Source organism: Solanum stenotomum, chromosome 12 (genome assembly GCF_019186545.1).
Source record: "Solanum stenotomum isolate F172 chromosome 12, ASM1918654v1, whole genome shotgun sequence".
NCBI classification, from domain to species: Eukaryota; Viridiplantae; Streptophyta; class Magnoliopsida; order Solanales; family Solanaceae; genus Solanum; species Solanum stenotomum.
In genome coordinates, this window is record NC_064293.1 from 2,858,040 (window position 1) to 2,885,072 (window position 27,033).

Consider the following 27,033-nt stretch of genomic DNA (forward strand, 5'->3'; position numbering starts at 1 on the left):
AAAAAAAATGAGGCGGGTGAACAGTAACCACGCCTACTGGAAATTGCCTTTTCCTGCCGAACAGATTTTACGAAAATGGGCATAACTTCTTCGTCCGAACTCCGAATGAGATGAAACGAAGTGCGTTAGGTAGCTAACTCAAAGGGCTTTCCATGGATATATTATTGGCCACCCAAATAATTTGTGTGCTAGGAGATATGACCCTCCAAAGTAGACCCTCGAAAAAGGCTTCACTTGGAAATTTCGGATTTTGATACGGTTGCTCTAAAATTTGGGTTAGACCCATTTCCCACTCAATTTGACCCCCCTAAACAAGAATATGAAGTCGGATTTTCGAAAAACGAAACGGAACTTTTTTATAAACAGCTAAACAAGTTTCCGTTAACTTCCGAAGCACATTTCTAAGAACTTTTTGGGTCAAATTCAATTATAATCATTTCATTAAGTTCTCGACTCCAAACTCACATGTGAGGCTCTAGTTTCACTCTATCATTTTCCGGGTCGTTACACTAACTTAATCAACATTCACAATGTAGTTCTAGGGTTTTGAGAGTTTTGGTTATGAGGGAGAATTTGTAAACCTCCTTGTATTCCGAATGGATTGGTTGAGGTTATTTCTCTCTATATTTTATACTCTCATATTTATATAGTGGAATTCCGAGTGAATTGGTTTAGGTTACTCATGGTCTTTCGAGGTCTGCTTTGCTAGCTTCCGCATCGTAATTATTTCGGTCTTAACAGAAACTACTAATTGTCATACAAATAAAAATCATTTAAGTTCTTATTGTTGTATTACCTAGGAGTGTGCATCGGTCGGTTCGGTTTTATGTATTATCGGTTTGGTTTATCGGTTTTTGATTTTTAAATAAGCTAAACCAATAACAAACCAATAAGATATTCTTTATCGATTTTCGGTTTATCAATCTTTGGTCATTAATAGTTCGATTTTCAGTTTACCCAATAAGAAAATGCTCATAAAATAAATATATGATTTCTCACTTCTCTAATAATTTGGTGTGATACAGTGAGACAAGAAAATCAGTTGTAAATGCTTTGATATAGTGAAACAAGAAATATAATGAGAAATTGTATCAATAAGAATAGATGAAGTACGAAGGCCACTTACATGTTACAACCAAACCATAATATGGAATTATTGTTGTGAAGTAGAAGTACTGTGACGTGTGAAATATGTGGACCGTAGTGTTGAGTACTGATATAGTGTCTAGTTATTTTAAATTGTTAATGTTTAATATTTATGAAGGGTATAGTAGTAAATTATTATTGTCTTAATGGGTTATCAGTTAATCCAATAACCCAATACTGAAAACCGATATCAAACCGATAACCCAATAAATTTTTTTTTATAAAACCATTTAAAACCCGTTAACCCAATAACCCAATAATATTTTTTTGGTTCGATTTATTGATCAGTTCGATTTTCGCATACCCCTAGTACTATCCCTTTTCAATCAATTTCATCACCACTTATTACTATTTTATCATAAATTAAGTTCACTAAATATATTTCAAAAAAATTATAGTTAGATAAGAGTTTGCAAATACTAGCGCTGTGCATTCTCTCGGTGTAGATATTTATTTATTTGTTTTGTTAGGACACTCCTTTTCACATTTAACAATTATAACATCTGAAAAAAAATAATGTTTTATTTTTCTTTTTTAGGAACTTGTTCACTCAATTGAGTAGTGATTCCAGATTTCCTAGGTACCCAAAAAAAAATGGTATATATATAAATAATAATTAAAAAATGACTTCATATGTTTGTACTCTCTGGGTGTCTTTGGTACGAAAGAAAAATGTTTTCCATGGAAAATATTTTTCCAAAATATGTTTATTTGGAAAACAAGTGGATTTCTAACTTATTTTCTATGTTTGGTTGGTGAATAGAAAATATTTTTTAATGTTTGGTTCATGAATGAAAAATACTTTTCAGAAAATATCTTTTATTTTTGGCTTGAGACTAAAAAATACTATTTAGAAAAATCATTTTTGATCTGAAAATCAACCCCGATAATTGATCTAGGACTCAACCCCGACACCCAAACTAGGACAAGATCCCGATGACTGTTCCAAAATCCGACCCTGAGATCTGACCCATAAGTTTTTTGTATTCACCAATTTTTGCAATAATAGCTTGGGCCATGGCAGGATTAACCGCAATTTATACGTTTCGGATCTATTTATTTACTTTTGAAGGGCATTTAAACGTTCATTTTCAAAATTATGGTGGGAAATAGGGGTGTACAAAGTCGAACCGAAAACCGAATTAAACCGCAAACCGAGAAAAAAAATCCGACTAGTGGTTGGTTTGACTTGGTTTGGTATTGGAAAAAAAAACCCGACTATATTTGGGTTGGTTTGGTTTTAACTAAAAAAAATCAACCCGAGACCAAACCAACCCAACATTATATATATAATTTTAAAATTTTATTTTATACATAAAAATATTTACTTTGATATAATTTTTAAATATTTCTTATACTTTTTCATAGTTTTTATCTTTTAATATATTATTATTTTAAATTTGAAACTTAGAATTCTAAATGGTTCAATAAAGATTATAGTTCACAGATATTGGTAATTATAATAAAGCTTAAATCAAAATTAAATTAATACTAAATGAAAAATAATAATCAATTCAACACTAAGAATGACAATAATATTAAATATTTGTTCTATGATTTTACATTGGTTTATTCAAATATATAATCTAATTTTAATTTCCTTTAATATTTAGTCATGTAACTAATACTTATTAAACTTATTTTAGCATGATTTAGTACTTTTAAATTATGATTATTTTCATTATGACTTGTTAATTTGCAATATTTGTTTTACGTGATTTCATTATTATTAGTATATTTTGTTGGATATTTTAGTATCATTACTCATATAATATTTTGTGTTATTTTCTTAAGAAACACCTTAGATAGTTGTATTTTGGTAGGACTAAAGAAATATTTGAAGTACAAGTAAATTATATGTTTGTATGAATACTTTTCCGAAAAAAACCCGAAGTTAAAAAACCCGAGTTTTATTGGTTTGGTTTATAGATTTAAAAATCCGACACAAATGGTTTGGTTTGATATTTGAAAAACCCGAACCAACCCGGCCATGTACACCCCTAGTGGGAAACACAAAACCCCTTTCTATTCAATATCTCCATGGGGTAAAAAACACACGGGCATAAAAAATGAATTTTTTTTACAATTTAAAATATTTTTCAAAAACAATATTTTTTTAAAAAAAATTTGATGGGGTGGCGCGCGCGGGGATGGGGGGGGGGTGACGTAAAATAATGAAAAAAATTTAAATTTGAAATATTTCCCAAAAGTAATTTCTTCTTAAGTTTTTTTTTTTTACAGGAATGGCCTGGGTTGGGCATGGCATGGGATATGGATGGCGTGGGAGAGTAGGGGTAGGGGGTAGGCGTAGGGGGTTGGGTGAGGTAAGAAAATCTTAAATTTTGAAACATTTTTCAAGAATAATTCTTTTTTTTTTATTGATAGGGGGGGGGGGGNGGGGGAGTTATGTGGTGGTTTGGGATAGGGATAAAAATATATTTGAAATTTAAAAAATAAGAAAATTTAAAATTTTAATATTTTTTTGAATGGGGAGGGTCGGGTGGTATGGGTAGGGTAAGAAAATATTAAAGGATGAAGTAGAGTTTTGAAAAATATTTTCCTTGATTTTGGAAGGAAAGTCATTTTCTTTAAATTTGAGGAAAATAAGTTGATTTGAAAAACATTTTCCAAACATTTTAAGCCAACCAAACATGAGAAGAAAATGTTTTCCTCCATACCAAACACATCATCTATCTCATATTAGTTTACCACCTTATTAAAAATGCATGTCTCAAATTACATGTTTACTTACTAAATGAAGATCAAATTGTTCTAGTATTCATGGTGATGTTCTGTTGTTGTAACAATGAATATGATCTATTATTTCTATCCGTTAGCTTTCTATATCAAATTAATAAATGCATGACATATGTTTGCAAATAATTTTCATGAATGCAACTCTATACTGGCTGACCCTGTCAATTGTCCATGTCATTGTAATGGACATGAACTTACCTTTTCTCATAATATCCATTGCCAAAGTGGTTATCCACCTCTGTTAGAAGATAATTAGAACTAGTGCATATCAATGAAACAACAACAAGTACAGAAAATAGATTTCACATTATATAAGTAATAATACAAATACAATAAGACTAACGAATATCCAGATTTGGAATGTGATCAATTTTGTAACAGTCTTCTCCTATTTCTGTATCACAGCGCGTTCCCACTTCTGGACAACCAGTAACTCCTAAATTTGTGAGGGCTGCTAGGTGCTGCATTCCCTCGGGTAAACATTTTAGCATCTTACACTGTTCAACAAATAACTCCATGAGTGAAGTTAAACCTTTCACCCCTTCCTCGGGAAGACTCTCTAGTGCGTCACAATAGTCAATTGTCAAACTCTGCAAAGCATTGAGACTAGCCAGGCTGGTAGGCAGCTCTTTGAGATTCTTGTAGTAAGAGATAGTCAAGTATTTGAGATTTGTAAGGCTTTTGAACATCTCTTCTGGGAGTGAAGTCACTTGGTTGTTAGCACCAAGGCGGAGGGAAGTAAGACTGCTAAGATTAGATATGGTGCTCAAACCTGTTGCATTTGTGGCGCCATGAACTTCTAATTTCTTGAAAGATGAAAGGGTTGGAAAAACAAACATAGGGCCATATAGAATCGCCATCTCTTCAAGCATGGGGAATTTCTCTTCTCCCTTCCTTTTTCACCAATCGTTTCAAATTATGAAAGAACCAGATACAAAGTCTTTTCAGGGATGGAAATCTTCTTCTTGTGGGGAATCTAGAATGAGCATCCTCCGCCTCAACATACTCAACCTCCGCAGACCCGTATTGTAACTCTAGACTTTCTAAACAAGGCAGCCCCCCAAAGGGTGGTAAACACAAGCAGTTTTTGTAGCTTGTAATTCTAATAGAGACGACCTTCTCCAAAACTGAACGGTTTATCCAGCTTGGAAAACGGAATCCTCCTAAGGCAATGATTTCTAAATTTTTTAGATTGGGGTGTGGTTTGAGGGCTTCAAGCACTTTAACTTCTTCTGATTCATATCTATGTGGCCCGTCGATGTCCCAACTCATGGTTAAAGAATGCAGATTCGCTTTTGCAGATAAATTGGCTTCTTTTGCATCCTTATCATTCTTCACTCTCTCAAGATGTGTGATTGAAATTGGGCCATAGAGATTTAGATTTTTTAGTTCACCAGGTTGATAACCCTTCTTGCTTCCCACAATAAAGCAACCTAGAGTCTTAAGGCATGTCAACAATCCTATCCTTGGTGGAGTAGAAGTCAATGGACAGTCATCAAGTACAAGATTTCAGAGACTACCAAGTTTACTTGTTTGTTTTGGCAAACAATAAAGTGGGTAGCAATTATGTAGATCAAGAGTCTGCAGATTTTGAAGCTTGCATAACCTCTCTGGAAGACTACGAAAGTTATTGCGAGACAGGTCCATGTATCTTAAATGTAATAGATTTCCAATGGAAGAGGGTAATTGCTCAAGTTTTGAGTAACTTAGACTAAGCACCCTTAATGAGACAAACTTTTTCAAGAGCGAAGGAGAGTAAGAAGACACCACTTCAGCGAAATCAATGGACATCATATGTGTGTAACTTTTTACATTTGTTTCACGGATATTGCTGCTTGATACACTTGCTGAAAACAGAGATGTAGCCAAATCATGAATGAGATTATGCATCTTGAAATAAGTTTTACCGGATTTTACTTCAATCTCTTGGAAGAAAGACCTCAAGTATAATTTGCTCCATACTTCATTACCCACATCCTCTAACTCCAAGTTTCTTTTGATAAAAGAAAACCATGTGCCATCCAAAGAGTGATGAGATTTTCCTTTATCATTTTGGTGTCCTTTGGGAATACTGCACAATATGCAAAGCATTGTCTAAATCAAGTGGAAGGTGATGATAACTAAGTCTCAAAGCATGCAAAATAGAACTTTCATCTTGAGGCAGACTCCAAATCTCATTATCTCTCACATGTTCCCATTCACTTTCTTCTCTCTTGAAGTGTAAAAGACCACCAAGGGTTTTAGCTGCTAAAGGTACACCACCACATTTCTTCACAATCTCCTTTCCAATGGCCACTAGATTATGACTTGCTTCTCTTTGTTGCCCAAATGCACGTTGCATAAACAACAGTAAACCTGTTGGGATATATACTATTAACCACGTGTTTAGATATAGTATTTATTATAGAATAATTATTTATTTATTTTAATAGATCATATATTCGTTTATGGTGCTTGTTTACTTATATAGTAGATGATTTAGTTTATAGAGTTTAAGCTTATACACAGAGGATTAAATCATCGGTTCTTATAAGTATAAAGTTTTTTTTTTGTTCACAATCTAAGATGAAAATTGGACATGCCATCGGTACGATTGTAGCACAAGATTATATGTAGTTTATCTTGATTATGGGAATGGTATAGTTCCAACTTCTTGAGCTAGTGCATTTTGTATTTATTGAACGGGACCGAGTAGAGATAGTTGCTTTAGACTGACTGACAAAAGCAATTGTCTAAACTATTAAATGTACTTATATTCTTAATCCTGATATAACTATAATGATTTGTATATGTTAATCATCGTTTTGATTTATTAAAAGGTGAGATTCCAAGATGGGTCAATATTCTTGGTAGATTGGATGATGATAATATATATTGGTGAAATAATAAGTTAGTTGATGGAATCCATGTCTCGATATAGAGATTGATGATATGTCTTTTTGAGAAGCTTAAAAGTTTTCATCGTGTCAAACCTTGCAAGTGGATTTAAAAATCTGACACATGATGATATGTCTTTTTGAGAAGCTTAAAAGTTTTCATCGTGTCAAACCTTGCAAGTGGATTTAAGAATCTGACACATGACAATAGTTAAGCAATGCTCTAAAGGAAATTGATCATTGAATTAAGTTCGTCAGTAATTTAATTTATTGATTAGTATCTGTAATCTTAACATGGGGAATTACATATGTGTCTAATGGGGAATTTCGAAATATAAATAAAGGAGTGCAATTACGAATTTCTAGTGGAATAATGTGTAATTTATTATGGTAATAATAATTCAAATTAATTATTTGGAATTATTTTCATAATAGGAAGCCTCTATAATTAATTATGTGGTCCCTACCGTGCCCATATTTATCTAGAACTCAGAATTTATTGTAAATGGAAAAAGGAGAAGTATGTGTCTTTCTCTATTCTAAGGAAAGGGAGAAGTATGTATCTTTCTATGTTCTAAGGCAAGGGAGAAGTATATCACTTTTTCTATTCTAAGGAAAGGAAGAAGGACATGACTTTTTCTTTTCTAAGGAAAGGGAGATGTACATGTCTTTCTATTCTAAGGAAAGACATGGTATTCCTTTTCCTTGGACTAAGAAGAAATCTCTATAAATAGGGATTCTTCTAACCCTTGAAGAAAGGATAATTTTTTCCATAAAATACTTTGTCCACCCAAGTATTGAGAGGGTTCGGAAGTGAACTTGGGATCACTGTAGAAGACCGTAGAACTGTGGTCTAGTTTGTGGACTAGCTTATGAATTTGCTTGAAGTTTCTAGTGTCGACTAGCTTGTAGATTCACTTGAAGGTATCAGCTCACGCTTCAAGAGGTAATTCTGAAATTAAATTCAGAAAGTTTATATGCCCTAACATGATTGTACTTGTTCTAGTATAAACAATGTGTTGTCTATTATTCATGTAAGTTGTATGATTATGGTATGCTTCCGTTGTGCATATAGTTTTCCAACAATTGGTATCTAAGCCATACTTATATCTTTATAGATAACATAAAATATATGTATGTGCAATTGTATGTATGATTCATGGTTGGTAAATATATTTTTATCGCGAAAAAAGATGAATCAAATGAAACTTTAAGGTTTTTGATTCATTGACTAAAGTACATACGCTCTTAAATTTTGAGATGATCAAGAGGGCAAAATGCGTTGGCGACAATTTTTCACTTTCACGTGGGAATGGACAGCAATAGTAAACATTTGTCCTAATGATTATTTGAAGTCCTTTATTTTTTAAATTAATGGAACCCAAATGGAAAACTTTTCATCAGTTAAAAGAAAAGTTAAAGTTCAATGGATTTGTTTTATTTAATAAATGAAAGTACGAACTTTTGCACATGTAATTGAGTTTTGTTGGCGGCTAGTTGCAATTTTTTTGGGTTGTTTCTTATTAATCCATCAAATTTGCAAAGCTTGATAAGAAAGGGAATCATAGAGGTTGTTGATGAACAAATTATCATTGAACTGATTGTGAAGTTTTTTTTCAACTTAATAAATTTTGTTCTTGACTAATTGCTGACTCCAAACCTTGTTAAGTGGTGGTGATAGTCACTCTTCAGGTCAATTGAATTTTTTTTTTTTTGTTCAATAATTATTTGAGCATGTTATTCATTACATATATATCAATTTGTATAAATTAAGAATTTTTTGGTTAATAAATAGTTATCACTTAAGCGATTTATTTATTTGAAATCGTTGAAAATTCTTTAGACTTTATACATGTGATAATATATTTTGTAATAGATGAATTGAGAATTATGATTAATAAATAGGATTCACTAAAATGATCTATGTATTTGAGTCATTAGAACATCCTCAATTCATCAAGTATAAATTATTCTAAGTGAATATTAGTGGTAAATATTTATTTACGTAAATGTTGATTTACCTTAAAATACTAGTAATGCTTAATTAATTCATGAGAAGAGATATCGAGGTTTTCAGTCAAAAGAGAAACATAATATCTTGGATTCTCAAGTGTATTAATTTAGAGAATAATTTATTATAAGAAGGTATTGAGTGCCTCAGCCAAAGGAATGACACAACATAAGTTTCATGCTCATAAGATAATTATAAAAAGAGAATGAAAATCTGAATCATGTTATTTTAATTTTTAACTATGGTCTAAAATGATTGTTTTTCAAATTTGGTCATAATTTAGGTGGTCATGAATTTTCTGATCTCTAATTGACTTGAAATTTGATGGTTCCATCGAAAATTATTTAGATGGGTTTTAGGTAGTTTGTCAGATTAAAATTTGATCTGAATATGATAAAGTCATATTGTTTTAATTCCTAAAGATACTTAAACCACTTGAATTTGAATTTGGTCATAGCTTTAGAAATATTTTTTATAGACTCCAATTGACCTGAAATTTGGTAAGTTCATTGGTGATGGACTAGTAAGAGATACTCATTGCTATGTGGTTATAGTTTTGAGGCCCTTAAAATGGTTTTTAAGTCACTCTTTGGAATTAAAGTGTGATAATATAATCCTTTATATCAGTTTTATTTATGTTAAATGTGGTACATGATTACACATGATGAGTTAACATGAATTGATATATGGTAAGGATATGGATCTGATTATTTTTCTTAAATCGTTTCAATATGAATTTGATCATAACTTTGGAGATTAATATTATTTTTAAACTCTAATTGATCTGAAATTCAGTAGGTTCATCAGAAACAATCAAATTAAAAATATTCATAGTTATGAAGTGATTTGGCAATTTGAGGTCGTTTAGATGAAGTAACTTTTTTTTTATATATANTCTGAAATTCAGTAGGTTCATCAGAAACAATCAAATTAAAAATATTCATAGTTATGAAGTGATTTGGCAATTTGAGGTCGTTTAGATGAAGTAATTTTTTTTTTATATATATTTTTGTATCTTGAAAATTAATTTAAATGAAAATTACTCGACTATGATACAGAGGTGATAGAGTTTGTTCTCTATGGTCTTCATGACTAAGTTTTAGTGAAGTATTAAGTTCATGTGTTGGCTTAGACCTTCCTCCATAACGGATGAAATTAATACAAGTCATTAAAATTTAATCTCTAATTTTGATTATCTGTATTAACTCTCCTAAACTGAGTAATATTTGATTGGATCAATGGATCTGCGGATAATGATATTCACTTGACTTAAAATAACATATACTCTCCATCTGAGTTAGCTTTTGTTCTAAATTTGTTGAAGTGAATATCTGACACCACATATGTATGTTGCATGAGTAGTCATTTTTTCATCAAACTTTATTGTTCAAGATGCATTGATATCTATGATGTGTGTTTTTGAATTTTAATATTCAATGTATACATAAACACGCTTTTCTTTTGGAATTTTAGAATTTCGTTCTTTATTCTTAATTCGTGTATCTATTTCACAAAATGATGATATATGATAAGGAATTACTGAGCGGGAAAATCTTAAATTCTACTTTGGCCAAATAACGTTTTCAATTAAATTGATCATAGTTTTGGAATTCAAAAAAAAAAGAACTCCGATTGATCTGGAATTTGGTAGATTCATAAGAACGACCTAGTAAGAAACTAATTTTTTTTGGATCGTTATATGAGTTTTTGGTCATATTTGATTAAATAGTAGTGAAGTATTAATTTTATGTGTTGGCTTAGACCTTCCTCCCTATCGGATGAAATTGACATAAGTCACTATGTATTTAATTGTCTAGTTTTGATAATCTGTATTAACTCTCCTAAACTGAGTAATATAGGATTGGATCAATGTAACTAGAGGATTTTCACTTGACTTAAACTAACAATAGACTATCCATCTGAGTTAGGTCTGTAAAAGTTTATGGAATGAATAATCGATCATTGTACATGTGTATTGCATGAGTAGTTCTCCAATCCCATCGATTGGCTATTCGAGATGCATGGATATATATGTATAAATGAGCCCTAAATTTTGTTATTTAGGATTATTCGAAATATTATGATCTATTCAAAGTATTATATCTCATATTCTCGATAGACTTTACACACCCACTTAGTATTACTTAAGCTTTTCTTTTGGTAGAGATAAAGATATTAATTCAAAGAATGCATTGTACATGTACCTTATGTTAGAAGGAATTATTTTCAGTTTCTAACTAGATAAGAGATGAGTATTTAATATTTTTGGTTGTAACTCTCCTATCATTGAGTTTGATGAATATTTTATTTCTTGTGGTATATTGATGTGCGATTCTTTTATTAGTATTATTTCTCATGAATTGTATTATATTAATCTGTCTCATAAGGAAAAATATCTTTTAAATTGAATGAAACTTATCTGTACATTAGTGTCTAAGTCATTTATTCTGAATAGAATTTCGAGGTTGGTTAATGGATGAACATAACGGTTCATTGAAAGTGAAGTCACTACCAACATATGAGTCTTGTTTAGAAGGAAAAATGATTAAGAGACCTTTCCTCTTAGAAAAGGAAAAAGAGGTAGTGATACGTTATAATTAATCTTTTCTGATTTGTGTAATAAATGAGAATTTGGGCAAGCGGTGAATTTGAGTATTCTGAGTTTTCAAGAAGGTTACTCATGATATGGATATATTTTTTGATGTTTTGTAAGTCTAAATGTCTTGATAAACTCAAAATATTTAAGACATATGAAAATAGCATCATGAAAAATATATAAAGTCACTACAATCTAATTGTAGTGACGTAAACCTCTTTGCAGAGCTCATAAGTCACTTATCTTATAGAATAATTGCATTTCAACTGTCTACACCAGACACTCTATAATAGATTGTTGTAGAAAAGAAAAGAAGTAGACTCTTATGAAGATGATAAGATTAATTATTGATTTATTATTAGGTTCTAATAACTACATATCACATTCTGAATTCAATTTCTTTCAAATCAGTACCATGAACAACTATAGAACTAGTTGGATTTGACGTAAGTCTAAACTGTGACATGTTCAGATATAGGATTGTTCAGCACATGTGCTGAGTGGGAGAATAAGAAAATTGGGATTAAGAACAGAATGTGTGTGTTAATTAGATATCCTAAAGAATGAAATAAGATTTATTATAGTGTCCTAAAGAAAATAAGACAATTGTTAACACAACTGTCTAATTTCTAGAAAAGGATCATTTAGTAAACCATGTTCCTAGAAGTAAACTAGTTTTACAGGAATTGAACAAAGAAATAACATATGAGTCAGTTGTAAATTCAGACACTCAAGAACATCTAACTGGTATGTCAGAATTGACGTTCCATTGCATTTATGTAGTGGGAGAAACGTTATTAGACATAACAATACTACTACCTCAAGTAGTGCAAGTGATGTTGGACAAATTAAAGAACACTAAATGAAAAGTAGTTAATATTTCATTACCGAAAGGTTTTGAGGAAAATATTAAGACTCAAGAACATGAAAGTGTGACTATTGTAGTAATACTTAGTCGTAGTGGGATAATCATAGCAAAGATTGATTGATTTTGTATATTTAAGAGGACTTTCATGATAAACCTCTGAAGATCTAATACAAAAACGATAAGTTATGACTCAACATTACTAGACGAAGTTGCATAAGAAAATAACTTTGTAAGATCCTTTTGATAAGAAATATAAAAGGAATGTTTGTGAAAGTTGTAAATGCATTGTTAACAGTCTAAGTGGGAGATTGTAAGGGCATATACTATTAATCATGTTTTTAAAAATAGTATTCTAATAATTTTCAAGATTAAATATCTTAGTGGGAGATTGTTAGGATATATACTATTAACCATGCATTTAGATACAATACATTATAACAATCGTGATGGTTAAAAGTCTAAGTGGGAGATTGTTGGGATATATACTATTAACCACATGTTTAGATAAAGTATTTATTATAGAATAATTATTTATTTATTTAAATAGATCATATATTCGTTTATGGTGCTTGTTTACTTATATAGTAGATGATTTAGTTTATAGAGTTTAAGCTTATACACAGAGGATTAAATCATCGGTTCTTATAAGTATAAAGTTTTTTTTTGTTCACAATCTAAGATGGAAATTGGACATGCCATCGGTACGATTGTAGCACAAGATTATATGTAGTTTATCTTGATTATGGGAATGGTATAGTTCCAACTTCTTGTGCTAGTGCATTATATGTATTGAACGGGACCAAGGAGAGATAGTTGCTTTAGATTGACTGACAAAAGCAATTCTCTAAACTATTAAATGTACTTATATTCTTAATCCTGATATAACTATTATGATCTGTATATAGTAATCATCGTTTTCATTTATTAAAAGGTGAGATTCTAAGATGGGTCAATATTCTTGGCAGATTGGATGATGATAATATATATTGATGAAATAATAAGTTAGTTGATGGAATCCATGTCTCGATATATAGATTGATGATATGCCTTTTTGAGAAGCTTAAAAGTTTTCATCATGTCAAACCTTGCAAGTGGATTTAAGAATCTGACACATGAAATAAGTTAAGCAATGCTCTAAAGGAAATTGATCATTGAATTAAGTTCGTCAGTAATTTAATTTATTGATTAGTATCTGTAATCTTAACATGGGGAATTACATATGTGTCTAATGGGGAATTCCGAAATATAAATAAAGGAGTGCAATTACGAATTTCTAGTGGAATGATTTGTAATTTATTATGGTAATAATAATTCAAATTAATTATTTGGAATTATTTTCATAATAGGAAGCCTCGATAATTAATTATGTGGTCCTTACCATGCCCATATTTATCTAGAACTCAGAATTTATTGTAATGGGAAAAAGGAGAAGTATGTGTCTTTCTCTATTCTAAGGAAAGGGAAAAGTATGTATCTTTCTATGTTCTAAGGCAAGGGAGAAGTATATCACTTTTTCTATTCTAAGGAAGGGAAGAAGGACATGACTTTTTCTTTTCTAAGGAAAGGGAGATGTACATGTCTTTCTATTCTAAGGAAAGACATGGTATTCCTTTTCCTTGGACTAAGAAGAAATCTCTATAAATAGGGATCCTTCTAACCCTTGAAGAAAGGATAATTTTTTCCATAAAATACTTGTCCACCCAAGTATTGAGAGGGTTCGGAAGTGAACTTGGGATCACTGTAGAAGACCGTAGAACTGTGGTCTAGTTTGTGGACTAGCTTATGAATTTGCTTGAAGTTTCTAGTGTCGACTAGCTTGTAGATTCACTTGAAGGTATCAGCTCACGCTTCAAGAGGTAATTCTGAAATTAAATTCAGAAAGTTTATATGCCCATACATAATTGTACTTGTTCTAGTATAAACAATGTGTTGTCTATTATTCATGTAAGTTGTATGATTATGGTATGCTTCCGCTGTGCATATAGTTTTCCAACAAAATCATCATGTGGAGATAAATTTGATAAATGTTATGGTTGCGACGATCCCATAATTGATCCAACCTTTTCAAGACGAGTAGTAGCTAGAGTGGAAGCACCTCTTGATCCAACCTTTAAGACTGCTCTTAACTTAGCCCACTTTTCTAGATCATCATTTCAAACATCATCTAAGACAAGCAAGTATCTTTTTCCATTCAATAACTCCTGTACCTTCTTCTGGAATGTAGCCAAGTCCTCGACATCAAGAGAACTTTTTTCAATACTTCCTATAATTATCTTAATCAACCTTTTCTCATCAAAATCATCTGAGACACAAACCCATATTTTGGGATTGAAATGCTTAGTCACTCCCTCGTCATTGAAGATCATTTGGGCTAGTGTTATCTTTCCTAGTCCCCCCATACCAATTATAGGGAAAACTGGAAGTTCTTGGACAACATTAACATTGTTTATAAGGATTTTCACTATCTCATCTTCCTCTTTGTCCCTTCCATACACTTTTGGTTCAGTTAAAACAAAACCTATTCCAAGTAGTGTCGACACAAAAGATTTGTTACAATTGAGCTCAGTAGAATAAGTCAGCAAGAAATATAGAACACTTTTGCAAACTAAAGAGACAAAACAATCAGGTAGACAGGGATGGCAGATGGGGTGGTGCAGGGCAAACACACAAACCCGCAAAGATTTCAACCAGCCACCTTGCAAAATTTGTTGTTTTCAACCCGTCCCACCTCAGCACGCATAATTTTCTATGTTTTATTAAATAAAATGCTAGATACAATCCATTTGTATCGAAATCCTTCCCAACAGAACTATTTCCTTCTATTTCCATAACAATTGTTTTTACAGTTTAGACTTAAGTTTCACAACTCACAAATTTGAAATTTCTTTTTTTTAGACGGTAAATTCGATAGAGAAAATCATCTAGACAAATGTTAATGCAAAATGAATCTAGACCCCTTGCATTGTTTAGTGCCACAAAAATTCACACTTCCAATAGCAGATCCAGACTAAGTTTGACTAAAAGAATATTTTGGACAGACTGATATATAATTGCATCATATTTTGAAGGAATAATTCATAAATATGTCTTTTAACTTGGTCTCAACTAACATCAATACCTCCTACTTTGGATGTGCACAAATAGACACTTAAACTTGTATAAAATTGAACAAGTAAACACTTGCGGCCATCATAACATAATACACATAGGAGCCAAGTAGGATGCAAATTGTCATATAGGACGTGTGTGTACTTTGTTCAACTGTGCAAATCCAAAATTAGAGGACACAAATGCTAGCAGATACCAAGTTAAAGAGCACATTTATATATTATACCTTAAATAAATGCAAAGCTAACGTTAATTTTTTTTTTTAAGAACGGCGCCCGCCCCATTGCCATAGATCACGGTTAACCCACGATGTGGTAACAAATTGATTCTAAATTAAGCTATTAATTAGTAGTGACACCTATTTCACGCGTGGAGGTGGCTTGTCTCTCTATAATATTTTCAAGGAGATGAAACTTGCTTCTTTCCTCAGCAATTGCATCTAGTTTCTCCATTATATCTTTCATCTTTTTGACAATTTCCCAAATCGAGATTGCTTGAATTTTGTTGCCTCATTTTTACATTCGCCCAATATATCATCAATTTCATAGGCTACAGAATTGAGTTTCTGCAACCAATTCTCAATTGCCTTGTCCTTCAATTGCTTCTCCTGAGCATCTTGAAGCACAACATGAATTGTGGAAAACACACTCGACAACTTTACAAATTCCTTTTCAAAATCGAAAAGCAATACAAATTTATCTCCGATGAAAGAAGCCAGATTTTCTAGAAGAACTTGAAGGAAAGCTTCCGCCATTTATAGAATTCTATATGAAACTCCACTCTGCAGATGCTAAGACTTGACACTTTGAGTACTTGAGCAGTGTGGGAATTTTATATTTCATGAAATCTGCAGATGCCAATGACTTTTCTGCCAAATGGCGGCTAAATTCTCTCAAATTGTCAACTTTGATATGCTAAATGGCCACCATATGTGATAGAATTTTGAGCTTGAAGCTCTTCTTGATGAACAAGGAATTAGATAGAGAAGAAGAGAGAATTTTCTATTGATATGTATAATCGTCTAACTACAATATTAAGCATTCTCAATGCTTTTATACAGACAGATTACAAAATTGTAGAAGCATCTAGAAGGTTCTTAACTAACACACCTAATGCACATGTCAGCCTAACAACTTGTAACAAACCTTTCTGTTAACTAACTGAATTTGTTAACTAACTAACTTTGTGACACCACATTCTGTATCCACATTTTGTATCATCTGATCATTTTAACACACCCCCTCAAGCTGAAGGGTGCAAAACATTAAGCACACCAAGCTTGCCCAAGAGATAAGAATGCTGAGCTTGACTGAGCCCCTTTGTCAATAAGTCTGCAAGTTGTTGTCGAGTAGGGACATGTATAGTGTCAACCACCCTTGCTTTGATTTTATCCCTGATGAAGTGACAGTCTATCTCGATGTGTTCGGTCCTCTCATGGAAGACCGGATTTGCTGCTAATTGTATGGCTGATTTGTTGTCACTGAGAATGTTGACAGGACTTTGAACTTGAACTCCCAATTCAGTGAACAATCCAAGCAACCAAGTGACTTTAGATACAACTGAAGCCATGCTTCTACACTCAGCCTCAGCTGAGCTTCTGGAAATAGTTTGTTGTTTCTTAGACTTCTAAGACACTAATGACTCAACAAACTTGACCACATAGCCTGTAATGGACCTTCTAGTGTTGGGGCATGCAACCCAATCAGAATCACACCAACAGGTAAGAGTAGTGGTAGGTTTGGCTTGCAACCATATACCTTGACCGACTATGCCTTTTAAGTATCTAACCACCTAAGTGCTGCCTCCCAATGTGACTTCTTTGGGGACTGCATAAACTGACTGAGGGTTTGAACAACATAGCAAATGTCTGGTCTTGTAATGGTTGCATAGAGAAGCTTACCAACTAGTCTTTGGTAAGAAGTAATAACTAGTAGAGGAGCATCCCAGTAAGACCATTTACAACATCATGATCAACTGAGGTAAGTTTTAAATTGGTCTCAAGAGAAGTGGAAGCAGGCTTGGCACCAGTGAGGCCTACATTAGCAATGAGTTCCAAAACATACTTTCTCTGATTGAGAATAATACCTTTAGGAGATCTGAGGACTTAAATGCCCAAGAAAAACCTGAGCTCACCTAAATCCTTGAGTTTGAACTTATGATGTAGACTGTCTTTAGCTTCAATGATCATTTTCTCACTAGTGCCTGTGATGAGTAAATCATCAACATAGACAAGAATAACCACTATGTCTGCTCCTCTGGTCAAAGTGAATAAAGAGTAGTCATGAACACTATGAGTGAAACTAGTGTCTAACAAAGCAATAGTAAGTTTCAAATTCTACTGCCTAGATGCCTATTTAAGGCCATACAAAGACTTGAGTAACCTGCATACTTTGTTCTCCCTTGGCTTCTTAAAACCTTATGGCATGTCCATGTAGACTTCTTCATCCAAGTCACCTTGAAGAAATGCATTATAAACATCCATTTGGTATAAATTCCAGCCTCTAGAGACAGCTAAAGCAATCACACATCTGACTGTCACCATCTTGGCCACAGGTGAGAATGTATCATGATAGTCTAATCCTTCTTGTTGGTTGTACCCTTTAGCAACTAATCTGGTCTTAAATCTCTCCAATTCACCAGTTGCCTTGTATTTAACCTTGTACACCCATTTAGAACCAACAGTATGCATGCCTTCAGGTAAGTCAACTACCTGCCAGGTCTTATTGTCTTTAAGGGCTTAAATCTCCTGTTGCATGGCAAGAATCCACCTGTCATCCTTGGCTGCCTGTTTGAAGGTCTTAGGCTCCATATAGTCAGACACTTTACACAAATAACTCATATAACATGAGGTTAACTTCTCATAGCTAAGAAAGTAGGCCAAGGGATGTCTAGTACTTCTTTGCTTCCTGCCAGTAGTGATGTAGTCTTGCAACCAGGTTGGTGTTTTAGTGGACCTGGAGGTCTTTCTGATAAAAGGTTCCATAGGTGTAGGCATGACAGGAGGGGAAGAATATATATCAGGTCTGATGTCTGCAGAACTATTAGTTGAAAACTGGGAAACATTATTACATAGAATCTCAGTAGCCTCAACATTGTCAGTAACATCACCATTAGCCTCAACATCAACATTATCAGTTGCATCATCATGGTCAGGGTGAGTAACATCTTAAAATAAAGGGGAACCAGCAAAGCTAGTAAACAACGCAGTCTGTGGTAATGTTGTAGTAAAAGGAAACACATCCTCTTCAAAATGCACATCTCTACTCACAGATAACTTGTTTGATCTTAGATCCAACATTATATACCCTTTCTGCAGTTCAGAATAACCTGTGAGAATAGCAGGAACAACTCTTTCTCCAAACTTGTCACTTTTAGGCAATACTGTGACATAACCAAGGCATCATATTACCCTTAGGTGAGATAGAGATGGGGATTTTAAATAAAACATCTCATAAGGACTCACATTATCCAGGGCAGAAGAAGGTAATCTATTCATCAAATACAATGCAGCTTTGATACAGAATCCCCAAAACCTAATGGGCAAATGTGACTGAAATTTGATAGCTCTAGCAATATTCAGAATATGTCTATGCTTTTTTTCTACTACACCATTTTGCTGTGATGTGTGGGGTCAACTACTTTGATGAAAGATGCCTAAATCATGAAATAAAGTTGTACATTGAGAGTTAAAAAACTCAGTACCATTGTCCGACCTGACCACCTTCACATGAGAATCAAATTGAGTGTTAACCATTTTGAGGAAAATTTTGATGGCAACAACAGTCTCAAAGTTCAATTGTAACATATAAACCCATACAAATCTGCTATAGTCATCTACAATGGTTAAGAAGTAATGTCTCTTATCTATAGTAGGAGTCTTATAAGGACCCCAGAGGTCCACGTGTACAACATCAAATCTCATACAGGCTCTAGAAGTACTGATAGGAAAAGTAAGTCTAGTTTGCTTAGCCAATGGACAAACTGAACACTGAGTGTCACTATGATTTTTTGGAACTAGATTAAAAAAACTTAAAACTTGAGAGGAAGGATGTCCAAGCCTTTTATGCCATAGGTGAACATCTTGTATTATTGCTCCTGCAGTCACTAGTGGAGGACCATATATGGACTTCTATCTGTGTACTATTGTAGTGTCACCCTTGAAAACATACAACCCTCCTTCTTCTTTACAATTCCCATTGACCCTGCCACTGTAGAGGTCTTGAAAGACACAAAAGTCAGGGTAAAAATATGCAAAACAAGATAGCTCCTTTGTGATCTGTGAAACTGATATGAGGTTGAACTTGAAGTTTGGTACACAGAGGACATTTTTAACACTGTTGTTGTTAGAAATCATTGCCTCACCAACATGACTAATATCTAATTTGTCCCCTGTTGGTAGATGAACCTGATTCTGTTGTGTCTTATCTATGCAATGACTCTTAGTTAATAAGTGTCTGTTTGCTATAATATGATGAGATGCACCTGAATCCACTATCCAATTTTGTGTAAAGCCAGTTGACATTAGACAAGTAGTAGCAATACCTGCCATGTTGACTTGCTTAGGTTCCTTCACATCTTTGTTTAACATCTCCATGATTTGTTTATATTCCTGGTCTATGAATGCATGTCCCTTGTGTAAAGTCTTATCCTCCTCAAAGCTGGTTAAAGCCTCCTGTGAATGGAAAATACAAGCAACATGGTTTGCTGAATGTTGTCCTGCATAGTGTGAGGATCCTGCAGAATTTTTTACATTGTTTGCTAGAAACTGCTTACTACCATCACCACTGTAAGAGGCTCATGATGCATTCCTCAGATCATTAGACTTCCTTCTATTCTTTCAGTCATTAGGATAGCCTATCAGCTTGTAACAATTCTCTTTGGTATGACCAATAAAATGACAAAACTCACACTTTCTTCCTTTGTAATATTCCTTTCCTTGATTTTTATGCACACTCATAGCCATTGGATCAGGTTTTTGAATGACATTTGCTACATAGTTTGACTGTTGAATCTCATCTTCTATGATCATAGCATAGGCTTGATTTATGGTAGCTGTGGCTCCTTTGAGCAGGATCTGCCTACGAGCTTGGTCATAAGACTCATTCAAACCACTCAAAAATTGTATCAATCTAAACTGCTGTATATGATCAACATAATCCTTTGACTGAGGACATGTACAACCAGGACTGGGGACTACAACATCATATTCACTCCAAAGAGTCTTCAGTTTTGTAAAGTAAAGAGATACTGAATCTGTACCTTGAGCTAGAGTAGTGATTTCTCTATGTAGCTGGTATATTCTCATGCGATTAACCTTATCAAACCTTTCCTTCAGATTAGCCCAAACTGAGAAAGCATTTGTGGCATATACAATTCCACTTAAGAGATCTTCACTAACTGTATTCATTATCCAGGATAACACGATTGCATTACAGGTTTCCCACTGCTCATGTAACTCATCTTTGTACAGAGCTCTGGTGCAAGCTCCTGTAACAAAACCATACTTCCTCTTTCTAACAAAGAAATCCTCATTGACCTACTCCAGATCCCATAGTTTTCTGATCCTGTCAACTTGATGGGAATCAAAACAGCTCCTGAAGCATCTGACTGGCCAATGTACAGAGGATCATATTGATCTATCTTTGGGATCGCCATTGCTACAATCTTCAACTACTCTAACTACCATGCTGAAGTATCTCTAATCTGAGTAATAACACTGGTCCTAATTAGCTAGGATCGAGTGCTCTGATACCATGATAGAATTTTGAGCTTGAAGCTCTTCTAGACAGAGATGAACAAGGAATTAGAAAGAGAAAAGAAGAGAGAATTTTCTATTCATTTGTATAATCGTCTAACTACAATGTGAAGCATTCTCAATGCTTTTATACAGACAGATTACAAAATTGTAGAAGCATCTAGAAGGTTCTTAACTAACACACCTAATGCACATGTCAGCCTAACAACTTGTAACAAACTTCTCTGTTAACTAACTAAATTTGTTAACTAACTAACTTTGCGACACCACATTTTGTATCCACATTCTGTATCATCTGATCATTTTAACAATATGAAAATGAAATTAAATCTTTATTATTTCCTCCACTCTAAAAATGAGTGGAACAGATTTTTTTATGCAAAGTGAGTAAGAACTATCATTAATTATGGGAAGAATTATTTATTTAACTTTATATGGTGGGTGGGACCCACAAAGGGATGACTATTGAATGGATTGAGTTAAATTGGGTGGGACATTGCCAGAATTCGAGCCTACACCCTGAACGTGGATGGCACTCGAGAACCATTTCTAAATCCCAAGCAAACCCTTGGCCTGACTGACGGTTTAGCGAAAGACTTACTCAAGCATAAAGAAGCTTTGAAAATAGAATTTAGAACATTCAAACTCAAGCAAATACTTAACTCAAACTATCTGAAAATACTCAATTGTAATAATAATAATAATAATAATAATAATAATAATAATAATAATAATAATACTTTGCAAACAGTCTCAAAACATCTCAAATAAAATGGAAATATTGAGAGACTCCTCAACTCTAACTCTCACGAGCCGTCTACCGCTTCACGGGTCATTTAAACCATCACGGCCCGTCTAGTGGGTTTTCATGTTTTCCTGGCCGACATGACTTCACTAAAATGGGCATCACTTTCTACTCTGGACTCGCAATTAGGCAAATTTGGTGGCATTGGAAAGAGGACTCAAAGGCATTTAATCTGATAAGCAGTGAGTATTTTATTTTAAAGATTTTATTGTAGTATTCTTTTGCATTGTAGTATTCTTTTGCTAAGTGTCTTAATCTTGATATCCCTTTAATGTTAATTTTTGGTAGTGTGAAATTCATGGTAAAATGTAATAATATTTATTATAATATTCTTCCGATAGTTGTTTTAATCTGAATATTTCTTTAATATTATTTATGATATATTCAAGATATAACATATCTTCGGTTCTTTGGTACATAGATAAATTTTCCTCTATTAATTGTTCTATGGATGTATATTTTTTATCAAATTGATTCCTAACAGGAACAGGATTGGCAAATGTCACTGTGCGTTTCATCTCTCTTTGGACCTCAGGGAGTTTTTCCAGAGCTGAATTGCGCGTGCACTTCTGCCAGAGCAGAATCACGTGTGTACTTGGTGTATAACCTCAGCAGTATCTTCCATCAGAACCCAAAATCGGCAACGAATATGTCCTTTAGACTTTGCTAGAAATGGCCAAACACTAAAAAATCGGTGGAAAACCAGCTTAAGCTGGTTGTGTTCCGCCCCTTGTCCCCGAATATGGGGAATATGTTCTCATAAAATCTTGCTCCAATCTGACCTAGCTGGCGAGCGTATTTGCAATCTATGATATGTTCTCTTTGACTTACTACATAATATTCTTCTTTTTGTCGTTTAAACCAGTTTCTTATTGTTGGTATTTCGAATATTTTTGCTATCAGAGCTATGGATAATAAGAAACACGGTAAGAATCATACGAGTAGAAAATTAAGAAAAATAAGAAGAAAATTAAACAAATTATATCCGGAATATAAACAACTTAATATCGCAAAAACTGATAACAAAAAATTAAATCAATTAATAGATAATATATCTAAAATAGAATATAAATATATTCAATACTTAAAAATACAATGAATAACAAGAATAGCGAATATAGACAAAAACTTAATGAAGTAATTATAGAAAAACGACAAGAATTAGAACATAGGCAAAATAGACTAAATAGTAATATATTTGCAGGAATTTGTCACAAATCTATACTAGCACAAAGAAAGACTATTTTTTATCTAGAAATACAAATAAATAACTTAGAATATAAACTACAACATAATTTATAAATGAATAAAGAAGAATACGCAATAGATGAAAAAACATATGAAAATTATGACGGATTAAAAATAAAGATAATATTTTCTAATCTAGGAAGAAGATATAAGAAAATAGGTGATAATATAAGTTTAATGTTAGAAAAAGAAACGGTAAAACTAGAAGATAGTTTAACTGCTATGGTAAGAATAACAAAAGAAAATGAAGAAATAGATAGAAGAACGGAAATTGAAAAAATAAAACAACAAGCAAAAAAGGAAGTACAACAATTAGAAGAAGTAAAAAATACTAAAATAATAGAGCTAGAAAAAGAGCTAGCAATATTAAAAGAAATGTATGAAATTAAACAAAAAGAAAAAGAACAAAAAACAAAATTAGCAAATGAGATAATTAAAATTAAAGAAAAATTGCAATTACAAGATGAATTAGAAGAAAAAGAAGAAAATAACCAAGATAATCTACCCGAAATAAGAGTTGATGAAATAAACGATGATGATCTAGAACAACATTCGGAAACAAGTGAAACATATACGGAACTTTTAGCAAATATAGATAATACAAAGAATTTAGAAGTAAATGCAGAAGACGTAGACATGGACGAAAAACCTAGCACATCAGGAGTAAAAAACCCAAAAAATTTTAATCCAAAATATTATAATAAAAATTATGAACAATATAATAAAGAAAAAACTACATGGGATAAAAGATTAAATAAAAAATGGACGCCTAAACCAATAACTGGACAACATGAATTTTTAGATTTAGACTGTGTAGCAGACATAAATAAAACAATCCAATTATGGGTAGGATACATATCAAAACAATTAATAGATAACAAGATAGTAATAGCAGAGGCACCAGGATACATAGAAAGAACAATTATAGGAACAGTAAAATTATGGCTACAAAATTTAACAAATGAAAGCTTAACAACTTTAAGAAATAATAAAAAATTTGATGGTGAAATAGCCACTACAACCATGGAAATATTATATAAATACGAAATAGCTATAAGAAATGAATTTAGTAGTATGACAACAGAGGTAGAAGAACAAAATAAAGAAAAAATCATAAATCGGAATCTAATGACAAAATTAGCAATATGTAATATGTGTTACATAGATGAATATACATGTGCATTTAGAGAATACTATTATAAAGGAACATATAGCATAGAAGAAGGTAAAGAAATAAGAAAATTATATTTTACAAAATTACCAGAACCTTTTAATTCAAAAATAATAAAAAGTTGGAATGAAGCAGAATTAACAGATACCTTAGGAGCTAGAATAAAATTCTTACAACGATGGTTTATAGAACTATGTGAAAAACATAAAGAAGAAATAAAAATGGAAAAAATATTAGTAAAAAACTTGGCATGTTGCAAAAATAAGACAGCACCCCAATTTGGTTGTACGGATAGATATTATAAAAATAAAAAGAAATATAATAAAAAATATAGATCAAAATATAAATATAAAAAACCAAGAAGAAGGTACTATGTAAAAAACTACAAAACCAAAAGACCATATAGACCAAAAAGAAAACTAACGGAATGTACTTGTTATAATTGTGGAAAATTAGGACATATAGCTAGAGATTGTAAATTACCTAAAAATCCAAAGAAAAAACAAATATCAGAAATAATAATAGACGATGAAAAATATACACAAATAGAGTACGTAGATTATGAATTAGAAAGCAATGATAGTATATATGAATTATCGGAAAATGAAATAGAAAATAGCTCAGTAATAGAATCGGATAATGAATACGATATCAATGACTGAAAAAGATATACAAATAATAACTAAAGAAAAATATCAAGATGAAGAATCGACAGAACAAAAAATAATATTTGATAATAATATATTTGAGCAAATAAAAGGAAAAGAATTAGACCTAAGTGTAGCAAAAATATTCGAAATACCAACAATAAGAAACTGGTTTAAACGACAAAAAGAAGAATATTACGTAGTAAGTCAAAGAGAACATATCATAGATTGCAAATACACTAAAGGAAAAGCTAAAATACCAATAATAAATAAACGAATAATAAATAAAGAAATACAAGATATTAAGGCTAAAAATCCAATTAAATATGTACATTTAGGAGGAACAGAAATATTAATAAAAGCATGTTTTAGAGAAGGAATAGATACACCCATAGAAATATACTTAGCAGATGATAGAATTATACAACCTATAGAAAAAAGCATAATAAGTGCGGTAAAAGGTAACCTCATATACCAAAAATTTAAATTTATAATAAGTGCTAATTACTCAGTAGCAGTAAATGACAGAAATATAGATAAATCATTAGTATTATATTGGAAAATGTCAGGAATAGAACTAGCCCCGGGAAGTAAAATATTTACAGCTAGATGTAAAAACTTATATGTTTTAACGACAAAACACAAAATAACAGCAAAAAATAAAATAAATAAAATAAAAATAGAAGATCCCTTTGAAAGAATAGTTACAGTCATAGATAAAAATGATTATAGTTATAATGAAATTGATATAGAAGAAGATTTAGAAATAGTAAAAGAAAGACTAAGCACATCGAAAAGAATAAACAATGAGATACCCCAAATATCATCAAAAATGAGTACCTCAAGGAGAATAGATAAAACCCCACTAAAATCAATGGAAGAAGACATAAAACCATATCATTACTACATCACGGGAATAATGGAACAACGAAAATATTTAATACTAATAGATACAGGACGAGAAGAAAATTATATTACAAGAGAATTAGTGACGGAAGATGAAATAATAACTATTGAACAATCATGCTCCGAACTACCAAAAGCATTAATATATACCGAAGAAACTACAGAAAAGGAAATAATCATCGGAGGAGTACCAATAGTGATAAAATTCAAAATATATCAAGGAAATGAAAATATCATCTTAGGAATAAAATGGTTAGAACAAGTAAAACCATATAATCTAGAAGACAAACAATTAACAATAAATTATGAAAATAAAAGGGTAATAATAAAAAGGACTTTAGTATGATAAAAATATGAAAATATATATACTTGCGAAGATAATAATAGAAGGATATTACAACCGATATTATACACCAATGATAGATACGGGAGCAGAAGCTAATATATGTAAATATAATTGTTTACCAGAAGATAAGTGGGAAAAATTAAAAACACCTATAGTAGTAACAGGATTTAATAATGAAGGAAGCATGATCACATATAAGGCAAAAAATATAAAAGTACAAATATGGGATAAGATATTAACTATAGAAGAAATATATAACTTTGAATTAACTACAAAAGATATGCTATTAGGAATGCCATTTTTAGAAAAATTATACCCACATATAATAACAAAAACACACTGGTGGTTCACGACACCGTGTAAACAAAAAATAGGAGCAAAAAGAGTAAATAATAAAAAACGAAAAACAACAGAATGGATAAAAGGAAGTGAAAAAATTACACAAAAATTAGAAAATATAAAAGAAGAAGACCCTAAAATAGAATTAATTATATTCTCTATAGATAAAGTAAAAATAATTCAAGATAAGTTAGAATTATTATATAGTGAGGATCCTTTACAAGGATGGGAAAAACATAAAACAAAAGTAAAAATTGAGCTAATTGATAATAACAGTATAATAACCCAAAAACCATTAAAGTATAATTTTAATGATTTAACCGAATTTAAGATACATATAGATGAATTACTAGAAAAAGGATATATACAAGAAAGCAATAGTAAGCATACAAGCCCGGCATTTATCGTAAATAAACATAGTGAACAAAAAAGAGGAAAAAGTAGAATGGTTATT

The 27,033-nt window shown here is 32.0% G+C and overlaps 1 protein-coding gene and 1 pseudogene across 2 annotated transcripts in view; one reads left to right on the forward strand and one right to left on the reverse strand.

The window, feature by feature from the left end:
* Positions 1 to 27,033, forward strand: part of LOC125846589 (uncharacterized) — a 656,804-nt gene that overhangs the window by 426,983 nt on the left and 202,788 nt on the right. The gene's annotated exons all lie outside the window — the stretch shown is intronic.
* LOC125846596 (putative disease resistance protein RGA4) lies at positions 4,177 to 16,242 on the reverse strand (annotated as a pseudogene).